Consider the following 14,573-nt stretch of genomic DNA (forward strand, 5'->3'; position numbering starts at 1 on the left):
GGAGACAGAACGTAAAGACTGCTAACTCTGGGAAACGAACTAGGGGTGGTAGAAGGGGAGGAGGGCGGGGGGTGGGAGTGAATGGGTGACGGGCACTGGGTGTTATTCTGTATGTTAGTAAATTGAACACCAATAAAAAATAAATTAAAAAAAAAGTATTGTTTTCTGCCACAGATAAAGATGAAAACAAGAGTATACCCCATGATCTTTTCCTATTCCTGGCAACTAATTCCTGTCTCCATCAGGGTTCCCTAAACACTCTCATGAATTCCAGAAGGGCTGGTATTTGCCAAAGAGAATTATTCTACTTAACACCTAGTCTAACTGATGGTGAATGGGTTGGGCAAAGGGCCCTGTTCTCTGTCAAGTAGTAAGTAGCCCAACAAATCTTTCCCCTAGGTGTTTTACCATCGAATTGCTTTTCCTAAAGGGCTTTTCAGCTGACAGAGGCTGGATGCAACACAGTATTAGCAATAATTTCTGTTGTGTGTGCCATTGTTATATAAGTAGGTTGGAAAAATACAGGCCTATCTCATTTTATTGCAATTCATTCTGTTGTGTTTTTTGCAAATTGAAGGTTCAGGATGTTAGTAGAGAAGTCATTGCAGATGTGGTGGAAAGAGCAAGAGAACTAGAATTAGGGATGGAACCGGAAAATGTGACTGAATTGCTCCCATCTCACAGTAAAATGGATAAGGAGTTGCTTCCTGTGGATGAATAGAGAATGTGGTTTTTAGAGATGGAATCTACTCCCCGTGGAGATGCTGTGAAGATTTTGAAATAACAACAAAAGGATTTAGAATGTGATTTAAATGTAGTTGATCAAGCAGCACCAAGGTTTGAGAGGACTGACTCCAGTTTCAAAAGAAGTTCTACTGTGGGTAAAATGCTATCAAGCAGCATCACATGCTACAGAGAGATAGTATGGAAAGGAAGAGGCATTCAATGTGGCAGGCTTCATTGTTCTCCTATTTTAAGAAATTGCCACAGCCCCCAACCTACAGCAACTTCCACAGTCAGTTAGCTGTCATCAACATCGAGCAAGAGGCTCCAACCAACAAAAATCTTGCCACTGGCTGAAAGTTCAAATGATGGTTAGCATTTTTTTAGTGATGAAGTATTTTTAAATTAAGGTGTGTACATTGGTTTTTTTTACATATAATTCTATCGCACACTTAATAGACTATAGCATAAACATAGCTTTTATACACACCAAGAAACCAAAAAGTTAATTTGACTTGGTTTTTTGGTGACATTTGCTTTATTGCAGAGGCCGGGACCTAACCTGCAGTATCTCCAAGGTATGCCTATTCACTTATTTGCTCATTGGATCCTTATACAAATCCTATGAAATTGGTAAAGCATCCCCAGGGTGACAAAACCAGCAGAAGTCACATGTCTTCCTGGAATCTCAGATAGACCCACCCTGGAAGGTCTCACCTTGGGAGGAAGGGACTTAACTCAAGAACAGTTGTATAAGAAGCTGCCAGACACTGGAACATCATCTTTCTGCTGGAGCAGCCAGAGGGCAGCAGTCAGGCACCTGACCATCTCTTTTTACCTCTGAAGGAGTCTCACATGAGAAACTCTTCTCATGAATGTGTAGAGGTGTGGGCATAGAATGCACACATCAAGGACACGGTGCTAAGTGCATGCAGAGGTATGAGTATTTCACAGAGCCAGTGTCCTGAAGAGATCTGAAATTTTTAATTATCATGTAACCTTTGATCATTTAAAAAATTCCAAATGTCCTCATAGAACTATGCTCCCCTATACCAATCAAATGAGTATAAAAAAGTACAAACCTATAAAATGTTTTCACCAGCATTAAACAAGCATGCAGCATGATGTAATACATACACTTTAAAAATTGGTGAAAGAGGGCAGCCCTGGTGGCTCAGTGGTTTAGTGCCGCCTTGCAGCCTGGGATGTGATCCTGGAGACCCGGGATCAAGTCCCACATTGGGCTTCCTGTAGGGAGCCTGCTTCTCCCTCTGCCTGTGTCTCTGCCTCTCTCTCTCTCTGTGTCTCTATGAATAAATAAAATCTTTTTAAAAATTGGTGAAAGAGAAGATTCTAACACTGTATGTTAGAACATTCTGTGTAGGGATCCCTGGGTGGCGCAGTGGTTTGGCGCCTGCCTTTGGCCCAGGGCGCGATCCTGGAGACCCGGGATCGAATCCCACGTCGGGCTCCCTGCATGGAGCCTGCTTCTCCTTCTGCCTGTGTCTCTGCCTCTCTGTCTCTCTCTGTGTGACAATCATGAATAAATAAATAAAATCTTTAAAAAAAAAAAAAGAACATTCTATGTACATGCTAGCAATGAAATACAACCCAATGACCCCTAAAGTCTTTAGCCATAATGAAAAGTCATCAACATCAGGAGCAACCTCCCTAAGACTCCCAAATCAGGGCAAAAGCAGACTGGATGAAGGCCTTTATTTATTTCCCTCTTCAAAGATATTTGGAAACCACTATAGAAAACAGATGAAATGGAGAAAATGGACAATGGGCTAATCACCGAAAGAAGTGAGACCTGCCCTATAAGAAATGTTCAAGAGAGTTCTTCAGCTGAAATGATACTAGACAGCAGCCCAAATCCACATGAAGGAATAAAACACATGGATAAAGGAAACAACATAAGTAAATATAAAAGACAATTAATGAAAGTGAGGAAATTACTGCCAACCTTCCAGAAATAATAAGAATTATAAGAGAACACTATAAACATTTGTGTACCAACAAATTAGACAACCTAGAGGAACTGGACAAATTCCTAGAAACACATACAAGTTCCCATAACTGACTCAGGAAGAAACAGAAAATCTGAACAGACTTATAAGTAGAGATATTGAATTAATAATCCGAAACTTCCAAAATAATCAAAAGCCTCCCAAAATAACCAAAAACCTCCAAAACCTCCCCAAAACCTCCCTTCCTGACTCATTCTGTGAGGCCAGCATTACCCTGAGACCAAACCCAGACAAAGACACCAAAAGAAAAGGGAACTATATAAATCGATATCCCTTATGAACATAGATGTGAAATATTCCATAAAATAGCAAACTAAGTTCAGCAGCATACTAAGAGGACTATATATTCTGACCTAGTAGGATTTATCCCAGGAACACAAATGTAGTTCAATTTTAAAATATTAATAATGTAATACAACATGTGAATTGAATGAATTTAAATAAAGATTATATCAACTAATGCAGAAAATCATTTGACAACATTCAACACACTTTTATGATAAAAAAACACTCAATGAGGGGATCCCTGGGTGGCTCAGCAGTTTGGCGCCTGCCTTTGGCCTGGGGCGTGATCCTGGAGTCCCAGGATCGAGTCCCGCGTCGGGCTCCCTGCATGGAGCCTGCTTCCTCTCTGCCTGTGTCTCTGCCTCTCTCTGTGTCTCTCATTAATAAATAAATAAATAAAATCTTAAAAAAATAACACTCAATGAACTAGAAATAGAAGGGGATTTCCTCAACATGATAAATGGCATCTATGAAAACACCACAGTAATTAGGCAAGAAAAAGAAAGAAAATGTATCCAAGTTGAGAATTAAGAAGTAAAGCTACAGTAATCAAAACAGTGTGGTATTGGCAGAATGACAGATCAATGAAACAGAATAGAGTCCAGAAGTAAACCCTCACAGATATAGTCAAAAAAGACGATTGTCAAAAAAGATGATTTTCAAACAAGCAGCCAAGACCATTCTAGGGGTAAGGACAGTCTTCACCAATGATGCTTGGAAAACTGGATGTCTACATGCAAAATAATGAAGGTGAACCCTTACTTAATACCACATGCAAAAATTAACTCAAAATAGATTAAAAACTAAAAATAAGAAGGTAGGGCAGCCCCGGTGGCTCAGCGGTTTAGTGCTGCCTTCAGCCCAGGGCGTGATCCTGGAGACCCGGGATCACGTTCCACATCGGGCTCCCTGCATGGAGCCTGCTTCTCCCTCTGCTTGTGTCTATGCCTCTCTTTCTCTCTGTGTCTCTCATGAATAAATAAATAAAATATTTAAAAAATAAAACAAAAATAAGCTAAAATCCTAATACTTTTTAGAGGAAAATAGATGGGAGAAAGTTTCATTGGATTTAGGAGTGATTTCTTGGATACGACACCAAAAGCACAGGCAACAAAAGAAAAAAAACAGATAAATCGGACTTTATCAAAATTAACTTTTGTTATATATCAATTATATCTGAATAAAGCTGGGGAAAAATGAAAAACTTCTGTGCATCAAACACCATCAAGAGTGAAAGGCAACCCAGAAAATGGGAGAAATCATATATCTATCTACTAAAGTGTTAATATCCAAAATATATAAAGAATTCCTACAGCCAAAAATGTAAAATAAAAAATGGGCAAAGGAATTAAGTAGACATATCATCTAACAAGATATACAAATGGACAACAAGCACATGAAAAGAAGTCCTATTCATTAGGGAGATACAAATCAAAACCACAATAAGAAATCACTTCATACTCATTAGAATGGCCGTTGTTAAAAAGAGAAACAGAAAATAACAAGAATTGGTGAGGATGTGGAGAAATTCAAACAGCTGTGCATTGCTGGTGGCAGTGTAAAATGGTGCAGCTATTATGGAAAATAGTATTATATTTCCTCAAAAAAATCAAACATAGAGTTACCACGTGATCCAGCAATTTTACTTCTAGGTATATAACCAAATGAATTCAAAGCACAGACTCCGACATTTGTATACCTATGTTCATAGAAGAATTTATCTATCTATCTATCTATCTTAGATAATTATATATAATAGGATTATTATATATAAAAGGTGGAGACAACCCAAGTGTCCATCAGAGGATGGGTGGATAAACTATACTGTGTGTGTGTGTGTGTGTGTGTGTGTGTGTGTAATAGAATACTATTCAGTCCTAAAATGAATGAAACTCTGATACATGCTACAACATGGATGAATAATGGTTACTAGGAGCTGAAAGGAAGAGGTAATAGGAGTGATTGTTTCATGGGTACAGAGATTCAGTTTGAGATGACGAAAAAGATCTGGAAATGGATGGTGGTGTTGACCACCCATGTGAATGTACTTAATGCCACTGAGTTGTACACCAAAAAATGGTTAAAATGATTAGTTTTATGACATATATTTTACCACAATAATTAACTTTTTAAAAGAATTGTTCATGGGTAATGGCAATAAAAATTCTCAAGTATTCAATTTAAGTAGTAAGGTACTCATGAATCCTTTTTGAGAGAAACTATTTAAAAGTGAAGTCTAAGCCCCTAATAAATGAATCCATTTGCAATTCATATAACAAAGAACTAATTAACCTAATATAAAAAGATCTCCTACAAATAAATAGGGGAAAAAATCATCAACCCCAATTAAAAAAATGGATAAGAGGCATAAACAATATACAGAGGTTGAAATACAGATGATTTTTAAACATATGAAAAGATTCTGTGCTTCACTTCTAATAAGAGAAATACAAATGAAAAAAATATTGAGGTATCATTTTCACTTAACCATCCATCCTCTTCTCTGTAGAAATGCAAAGAAAAATGTACAGAATATTTTCCTAATATTAGTAGCAATACTTTTTAGATGGTAAGATTTGGAGGAACTTTTAAGGCATTTATTGTACTTTCTATGGTGTCTGTGTTCCTTACAATGAGCATGTATATGTTTTGAAGTGGTTTTTAGTTAAAAAATAAAACCAGAAGTAAATATGCAAGATGACAATAAAGACGAATTATTTTCTTCTGTGTATTTTTCAGTATTTTTTAAAACTCCCTCAACCTTTTCCCAAATCGTCACAGATTTTTAATTTTGATTTCTGATATAACACACTCCCAGTTTTACATGTCTTTGACACTCCTACCACCATCCTTCATCTCTGATTTCCCAATGCTACTCATGTTCAGCATTCACCTCCAGCACATCCTCTTCCTTGGAAGCCCTATAGGGTGTACAAGTGCCCACACCTGGAACAGATGTGTGGTCCAGGTCATCCAAAAGTAGCTTACTACCTCAATGACTTTAGGCAAGTCACTTTATGTTTCTGAGACTCAGTTTCCTCATCTACAAAATAAATGACCTGTCTTATTAGAGTATTAAAGATTTTATTTTTTAAGTCATCTTTACACCCAACATGGGGCTCAAACACACAACCCGGAGATCAAGAGTCATACGCTCCACCAACTGAGCCAGCCAGGTTCCCCTCACTGGGGTTTTAAAAGGATTAAATTAGGGCTCCTGGGTGGCTTAGTCAGTTAAGCGTCTGTTTGCAGCTCAGGTCATAATCCCAGGGTCCTGGGATGGAGCCCCACATTGTGTGTGTGTAGGGGGTCCCTGCTCAGTGGAGGGAGCTTCTCCCTCAACTGCTCCCCCTGCTTGTGTTCTCTGTGTCAAATAAATAAAGCTTTTAAAAATTAAAAAATAAAAAGATTAAATTAGCATGTAAAGTCCTTAACAATACTAAATTTGTGTTGACAATAATAATATTCCTATTCTTCCAGACCTCCCTAAGGCAATTACTAACTCTACAAATAATTAGTCCTTTTTATGTTCTCTTTGGTTCCATCAGGGAAATTATAACTACCTTTGGGAGAAATATTTTTACTTATCCATCCCTTAATGAAAGCCAGAGCCCTTGGGGAAATGTACCTCATGATGCCCACACCTCCTTCTTTCTTTTTTTAGTCCAAGCAGACTAATGGTATCTAGGCTTCTGGCAAACTCACCTACTGTCAGCCATCACACTTCACAGCGAGATGGGCTGGGCTGTCTGGGGTCTTCAATTAGTGAAAGAAATGTTGTTTGACTTATGAGAGAACTCAGGGTTCAAATACTCCTATAGCAGTCGTTTTGTGTCTAAGCCTGATTTAGTAGATGAACCAATGTTGGACTTGAACATATCTCACCTTTCACAGGTGATTCACTCAGACAGGCTGCCGGGGACTGCAATCTTCATGACAGGCTCATCCTCTGCCAACCTCTCGAAGGGCAGACAGAAGTCAAAGCAAGAGTGTCTTTGGGAGTACTAGCTTCTTTTCCCCACAGAAAGATTCCCATCTGTGTTGCCAAATTTGTAAGTCTTTTCTTCTAGGAACACTTAGGAAAGACTATTCCTTTTTCACAGGAAACCAGGGCCACCCAAAGCAAAATTACTTAAATCTGGCTGTTCAAGAACAATTGGTCTCTCACTTTCTATTTGTTTACTTTTTTCTCCTTAAGAAAGTTAAGGGATATTTTTGCTACGTGTAGGTTGTATTTTTCTAGAGGCAAACAGTTTTCATTTTGAGTTTTAAACTGGGGTTTGGAGATTGTCCATGGAACAAACATTTTACAAAGCAGATCAGATACTAGCTCAGACGGAGGACATAGTTGATAGTTTAGTAGCAAAGCACAAATACATCTTATGAGTGGGAAAGTGGACATGAGATTCCCTGCCCACCTGACACCTCACCCAAGATGTACAGAATCTAAGTCCTGCAAAATGTGAGCCTTTTCTAAAATTCTCCAGCTCAATGAAGGGCAGCACTGTGTCAGTTTGGGTCCCCTTAGAGCACATGCCAAGATGGAATTAAACATGCAAGAGCTTATTGAGGAAAATGTTCATGAAAGGTAAAGAGGTGAAGGGGCAAGAGTAGGCAGAGAGAGACTCAGATCATGATGCAGGTCTATCCCCTCTGAAAAGGGAGAGAGAAAGGAAGAGAATTAGGCAGGAAGGGCTTCAGGCTACAGATTGGTTCTGAGAAATTGTTGACCACACTGATTGGAAGCCCCACAGAACAGATTGCATGTTAGACTGAGTCCCACGTTGGGCAGAAATGGCCTGGCTCTGGCACCCCCACCGAGTTCATTCATTGTCTGGGAGAAGCCAGAGAGTGTGTAGCCTTGTGTGTATGCTGCAGCAAATCTAAAGGGGTAGCAGAGACAGAGGCAGGGAGAGAAGCAGGCTCCCTATGGGGAGCCTGATGCTGAACTCCATCCCAGGAACCTGGGATCATGACCTGATCCAAAGGCAGACGCTCAACCACTGAGCCACCCAGGTGCCCCTGTAGAAGGTTCTCTTGAAGACTGATCTGAGTAGCTATGCATTTGGCACATTCATTCATTCAGTTATGCAACCTGCAAGTCATGCCTGATATCTTCTTCTCCCTTATCTCTAAGACCCAGTCTACTGGCAAGATCTTAACCATCTCACCTCCTAAATATCTCTCACATCTGTCCGTTTCTCTCTATCTCCTCCACCACTACCACTGTCATATTGTTCCCAACCATCTTTCAATCTACTCACCACACAGCATATAGAGCAGGGTTTTTATGTTTAAAAAAAAAATTTTTTTTAAGATTTTGTATTTAAGTAATCTCCCCACCCAATGTGGGGCTCAAACTTATCACCCTGAGATCAAGAGTCACAGGCTTTAGCAACTGAGCCAACCAGGTACCCCAGAGCCATCTTTCTACAATATAAGTTAGATCTGCTTAAACAACATCAATGTTCATAGGATAAGGACGTAAATCCTTAGCATGACCTTCAAGGCCCTACCTGTGTCAGTTTTTGCCTTACTCTTCAGTCTGTGGACTTGGGTTGTCCTTACTCTCTCTGCTCCACTGACCCTCTGAGCATCAGATAGCATTAAATCTAACCTCCTTCCAATTCCCCAAATGCTCCAAATTCTTTCCTGCCTCAGGACCCTTGCACATGTTGTTCCTTCTACCAATTATCTCTTCTCCAATTCCATGCCCCTTTACCCAGTTAACTAATCCTCATTCCTTAGCTACCAATTCAGATATAGTTTCTTCTGGAAAACCTTCTCTGACCTTTACACAAGTTTGAATCCTTTGTAATTCCATTTTATCATGAATTAAATGCACTTTGTAGCAATTAGGATGGGATTCTGTATTTGATTATCTGACTGATACCTCACCAGAAAGTGTGTTTCCTTGGCAGAGACTATGTCCATTTTTGCTCATTATTGCAGTATTAGCAGAGTGGGGGCAGTTTGCAGTCGCAACAAAATATTTGTTGGATAAAGAAAGTATCTAAAAGGTTATTTGGCATCTTTTCCCCTTTTATTTGAATCACACTCCATATGTTTTCTTTTCTAACCAGTGCATTCTATTTATATTGTTCTCCAGCTATGTTTCATGATCTCCACCTAGGTCTACTTCCACCCTTCGCCCATGGTAAAATCTTTGAGAGTTGGCCTTGGACTTGTGATTTTTCAAGTTTTCCTTGAGAAGCATTGCAGGCCAGAATAAAGTGCTTGCTGCAGAATTTGCTGTGGCACAAGATTTTATTCTAGAGCTAAAGGTCAGGGATGTAGGAAGGAAAAGAAAGTAAGTTGCTTCCAAAGCTTTGGGATACAAAGTTGCCTTTGAAAGTTGAATTATAAATCAAACCAATCAGAGCAAAGATACAGAACATGCCTCCTGAAAGAGAAATAAGGACTCCAGGACCTACAAGTCCTAACAGTACTGTTTACTCAGTAAGGCCTTGCTCTATCTAAAAAAGAAATGTGTTCATCTAAGGAGGAACAGCCCTGGTAGCATAATAAGGAGAACCTAGGTAACAGAGTGTCTGCTGGCCACCATCCCCAGGAGACAGGCTGGCCGGGACTGCAGGAATGAGTGGCCAATCCTCACAACAGCTTGTTTGACCTCTGGTGTGAAGGAAGATGCACCAGGCTCCCGAAGGCTGATACCATTAAACATTTAAATCAGATAATTCACTCTTCTGCTTCCAACTTCAAGCTCGTCAAGCCACCTTCCAACAATTAGGTTCCAAGTTATACACTTAAGAGAGTGCATTCACGAGACAAATTCCAGTCTCATGTTCCTGACCATTTTGCTTCTAACAGTCATGGTTAAGCTCCAGGTTTTAGTATCAGATGGCCTTCATTTGAACCCTGACTCCCACTTACATACTGTACATACTAACCTTGGGAATTTCCTTCATCTTTTTTACCCCAACTGAAAAAAAGATCACAACATACCACATGATTACAGGGAGAATTAAAGGGAGCAATGCATGTAGTGTACTTAGCAGAGAGTTTAGCAAACAGTGAATGAAATCAATAAGTTTGCATTCTGATTTTATACAACGTAGATTTTTAAATCAACACTGGAATACTGAAAAGATGAAATTGTGGATCCCACGGGATCAAAGACCAAATCTGGACTGTGTGAAATCACCAAGATGATAGACTAGAGGCTAGCCTTTCACCTCCTGGCACCTCTCTGGTCACATGTATAACATCTGTAAAAGGAAACCAGAATGTGGCTTTACATTCCTACATCTCTACCTCTCTTTTCCTAACCCTCATCTCCCAGACATACTTTTTATGAAGAAACATATTTATCTCTCTTTTGTTCTCATGGGATCAAGAATGATTGTCCCATCACAAGGAAGAGCTCCAAGGCTTCCCTTGGTTGTTGTTGTTGTTGTTTTTCCTTTTTCCTTCATGCTATAGACCAAAAGCATCATCTCCTGGAGGGGGAAATACGGGCTCTTGTTTATCTAAGGTTGCTATTTGGCCTGCCCCACTTCCCCATGTGCTCTTTTTTCTTTTTCTTTTTTTTTTTTTTTTTTAAGATTTTTACTTATTTATTCATGAGAGACACAGACAGAGAGAGAGAGAGGCAGAGACTCAGGCAAAGAGAAAAGCAGGCTCCATGCAGGGAGCCCGACATGGGACTCAGGACTCGATCCCAGGTCTCCAGGATCACGTCCTGGGCCAAAGGCAGGTGCTAAACCTCTGAGCCACCCAGGTATCCCTTCCCCACCTGCTCGTGAGGAGAATACTGCAGTTATACTTAGAAAGCCACAACATCAGTCACAGATCTAGGCTTCCATCACGCAGGGAATGTGTCTGAATTTCAAACAGGCAAGCCAAAGTGACTCTGCCAAGATTAGGCAGTTAATTCTGCTTTTCTGTTCGTTATCAGACCGCTCTATCACAAAAATGAGCAAACACACAGATGGCAAATTTTGTTTGGAGTATGTATGAAGCCTCATGAATGTTTTCCAAGTAGAAATGTATTTTCAGATCTCAGTGACTGATGCTGGACAGAGCTGTAGGGACTTTGTTCAAACTTCAATATTGGAGTAGTGTTCTACTTTAACAGAACTTGATCCAGTGTCATAATTATAGGGGCTAGTTGTCAAGTGAGATGTGAGGTGTCTTCCAAAAAGACTGCAGTGCCTCCTCAGCCCCTCTAAGTCAAGATAACACGGTCTAAACTTTGAAAGCTATCTTATTCTCCTGGAGATCTCCACTTTTATCAACTAACATTAGAGAATGACTTGGTGGCTGCCCTCAAAGAACCCACCTAGAGCCTAAGAGAAAACGCCAAGTATTTCTCCCTGATATCGTTTCGTGTAATTCCTACAACCTTGAGGTAGGTGTGGTTATCCTCATTTTACCGGGAAAGAAACGAAGACTAAGGGAGGAAATATCCCGCCCCAAATCACACAGCCAGTAAGGGACAAGTTCAGGGCTCTCTAAATCCTGGGTGGGGTATTAATGGGCACCAATTCGAGCAGGGAGTCCGAATCCTAAGCTTGCTGTTCAGTTTTTCTTATCAAATGACGTGACCCGTATTTCACTGAAACTCTTGGCTTTTGATGTTTCGGCTGCCCGAGGATGAAGCGCCTGGAACCTCGCGGTCACGGTCCAGGCCAGGCCGTTGCAAGCCACGGTGCAGACAGCGGCAGACAGCCGGGCGGAGGGCCCAGTGCGCATGCCCGGGTCTGGGGGACACGCCGAGCCCTGGGGTCTGCGAACAAAACCTGCCCCAGCCGGCCCAGCGCTCCAACCCGGGGCCCCGCAGCGGCCTGCTCCCGGCCCCGGCCCCCCGCCAGGCCCAAGCAGGGCAGGCGCCGGCCGAGGGGCGACGGGGGAAGCAGCCCTGGGCCGAGGCGCGGGGCCGCACGAGGGCACGCCGGGGGCCTCTCCCCTGCCGCCCCCCACCCCCCGCCCGGCCGGGCCTCGCGCCGCGGAGCTGTGCCCGGGGCTCCCGCCGCCTCCCGCCGCCCCCCGCCGCCCCCCGCCGCCTCCCGCGTGCAGGCCCGAGGCCCGAGGCCCGAGCCCCCGCCTCCGGCCGCCAGCCCGCGCTCCGCGTGCACCGCGCTCGGCCGCGGGCCCGCCTCTCGGCCGATTTCGCTTTCGCTTTCCTGCAGCCGTCGCGGAGGAAAATGAAAGTGACCGTGGCCGCGGCTCGGAGCGGCGCGGTGCCGTCCGGGCGAGGGGCGCAGCGAGCTGAGGCGGCGGCCTGCGTGGAGCCCGCGAGCTGGGGCCGCGGCCCGCACCGGCGAGGTAAGCGCAGCCCCTCGGCGGCCGCCTCGCGGGCTCCGCCTTGCGGACCGGGCGGGCGGGACGCCAGGCAGCCGGGTGACGCGGGCCGGGCCGGGCGGGGCTCCCGCCGCGGGGCTGGGGGCGCCTGCGTGGCCCCGGCTCAGCCTGGCGTGCCAGGGCCCGGGAGCTGGAGCCCAGGGCGCACGCGACCCGCAGGCCGGGCGCCGGTCCCAGCACGGCTCCCTTTCTGCGCAACGCCACCCACCCCCCACCCGCGACCGGCTTTCAGCAGAAATCCAAGTGGGAGGACGCGTGGACAACGCTGAGCAGAGGGCCTCACCTGAGCTCAGCGAGGAGGAACTCGTGCTTTACCCCCTCTTACCTCTGAGACTCTTCTCCATTTGGCTCCACTCCTCCTGCAGTCGGCCTTTCTGCGTTTTACAGATTGGGTGCCCTTGAGCGTACTTGGGGTGCCTTCCTACCTACCGTTCCCTGAAGTGGCAAGCCTGCAGCTCGCCTCTCTCGGTCCTAGGCACGGACATCAGCTAGTCCAGGATGTCTCCCTCTCCCCAAGGCCCTGCCCATGAGAAGACAGGAGCTTACTCTGCAGAGTCCAACCCACCCACCCACCCCCTAACTGGGGGTCGCCAAAATGGTCAGGGATGGGTGCGCTCAGGGACCGAGTCCTTCCCAGACCAGGAATCTTCCGGGCCACTGCATCTGCCAGCAGAAGGGTGAAACAGAAGTGCTCTCTCTGGTCTTTGCCATTGGTCACATACACACTAATTCAGTGGTGGTATTCGAGAATTGGGCTCCACCCAAGGCTGGGGAGACAACCCCTTTGCAAAGAGAAAAACATCATATGTGTGTGTATGTGTGTATGCAAATTGCCCACATGGCCAGCTCTGTGGAACAAGCATACTGGGTAGAAGACACTAAATGTTGAAAGTAAGGTGACTAAATCTGCAGGTACTTGAATTACATTTCTTGGTAGCCAATACCAAGAACCCCCTTTTAATCAACTTTTGTCTCAATAACACTGAATTCAGCCTAATCACACAGATCTGATCCTAAGGCCTGTTACTGAATCAAAACTTGAATGATCTTAACTTTGAGAATAGCCATCTGAATTTCACAACAATGATATAGGATACTAATTTTTAAAACATGGAGTCCCTCCTCTGCCCTGCTCTGGTGCCCTGTTGAGTATTCATTGCATGTAGAAAATACAGCCTTTATCATGAGCCAGAAAATCAGATTCTTTGATTCAGTGAATTATTCCTTTTCTCCGGAATTCGCTAATGTCCTCTTCTCTCTTCCTTCTATTACCTAAACTTGAACAGTAGTGGACACTTCTCTCCTTTTACTCCCCAGCTTCAGTCTGCACGGGGAGGAAGAGGTGGTGTAGTGGAGACACCATGCACTCCATTTCTACCACCCTGGGTTCTTGCTTCCATGTTCCAGAAAAGGGAATTACTTAGTGGAAAACCAAGCAAACCCCTGTCTTTCCTGCTGCCTTCTTTTCTCCATAACATTATGATTTACTGATTTAGTCCCCAACGTGTGATGGGTTGTCTTATATTTTTCACTAAAAAGTGGTGCATGGGAATTTCTTTGTTTTCCTTAGTATCTAAGGTCTACCAAATTGAACTGCTTATATGCCTTAGTTCATGGCACACTACTCCTTGCTCCATTTAGAGTCTCTCTTTCATTTTGTTTTATTTTGTTATTTCCTCCCTTCATATTCCAGTTCTCTGTCAACACCCTCCTCCCTGTGCACACACAAACAGGCAGCCGTGCTGGCATATTTGTTTGTTCTTCTAAACTACCTCTCATTATATCTTCTTAGCACATGTGTATCTTTAAAACATATGTCACGTTTTGCTTTGTTACACTTACCAAAATAAATATTTTTATGTTAGGGGTGCATGGATGGCTATGTTGGTTAAGGTTAAATGTCCACCCTCAGCTCAGGTCATGATCTGAGGGTCCTGGGATTGAGCCCTCAGGGCTGGCTCCACACTGATCGGAGAGCCTGCTTCTTTCTCTCCCTTTGCCACTCCCCCTGCTTGTGCTCTCTTTCTCAAATAAAATCTTTAAACAAGAAAATACTTTCTTTGGGTAACTGGCTGATGGGCACTGAGGAGGGCACTTGATGGAATGAGCACTGGTCGTTATATGTTGGCAAGTTGGACTTCAATAAAAACAAATGTAAAAAAAAATACTTTCATGCTATATAGCTCATACTGCTTTTCCCCTCCCCCATTA

The 14,573-nt window shown here is 43.4% G+C and overlaps 1 protein-coding gene and 1 long non-coding RNA gene across 3 annotated transcripts in view; one reads left to right on the forward strand and one right to left on the reverse strand.

Annotated features, from left to right (window-relative positions):
• LOC111098019 overlaps nt 1–13,137 on the reverse strand; it is a 32,453-nt gene extending 19,316 nt beyond the window's left edge. The window contains exon 1 of the long non-coding RNA XR_005366663.1: nt 12,646–13,137. This is a non-coding gene — a long non-coding RNA (uncharacterized LOC111098019). The remainder of the gene's footprint in view (nt 1–12,645) is intronic.
• The window catches only part of RAD50 (RAD50 double strand break repair protein), a 230,072-nt gene continuing 227,723 nt past the window's right edge, over nt 12,225–14,573 (forward strand). Inside the window, exon 1 of one of the 2 annotated variants that reach the window (XM_038552121.1) lies at nt 12,225–12,326. The gene's annotated coding sequence lies outside the window, so the exon portion shown is untranslated. The remainder of the gene's footprint in view (nt 12,327–14,573) is intronic. The other variant, XM_038552122.1, reaches the window with a different exon arrangement.

The sequence above is a fragment of the Canis lupus genome, chromosome 11, assembly GCF_011100685.1.
Source record: "Canis lupus familiaris isolate Mischka breed German Shepherd chromosome 11, alternate assembly UU_Cfam_GSD_1.0, whole genome shotgun sequence".
In the NCBI taxonomy this organism is placed as follows: domain Eukaryota; kingdom Metazoa; phylum Chordata; class Mammalia; order Carnivora; family Canidae; genus Canis; species Canis lupus.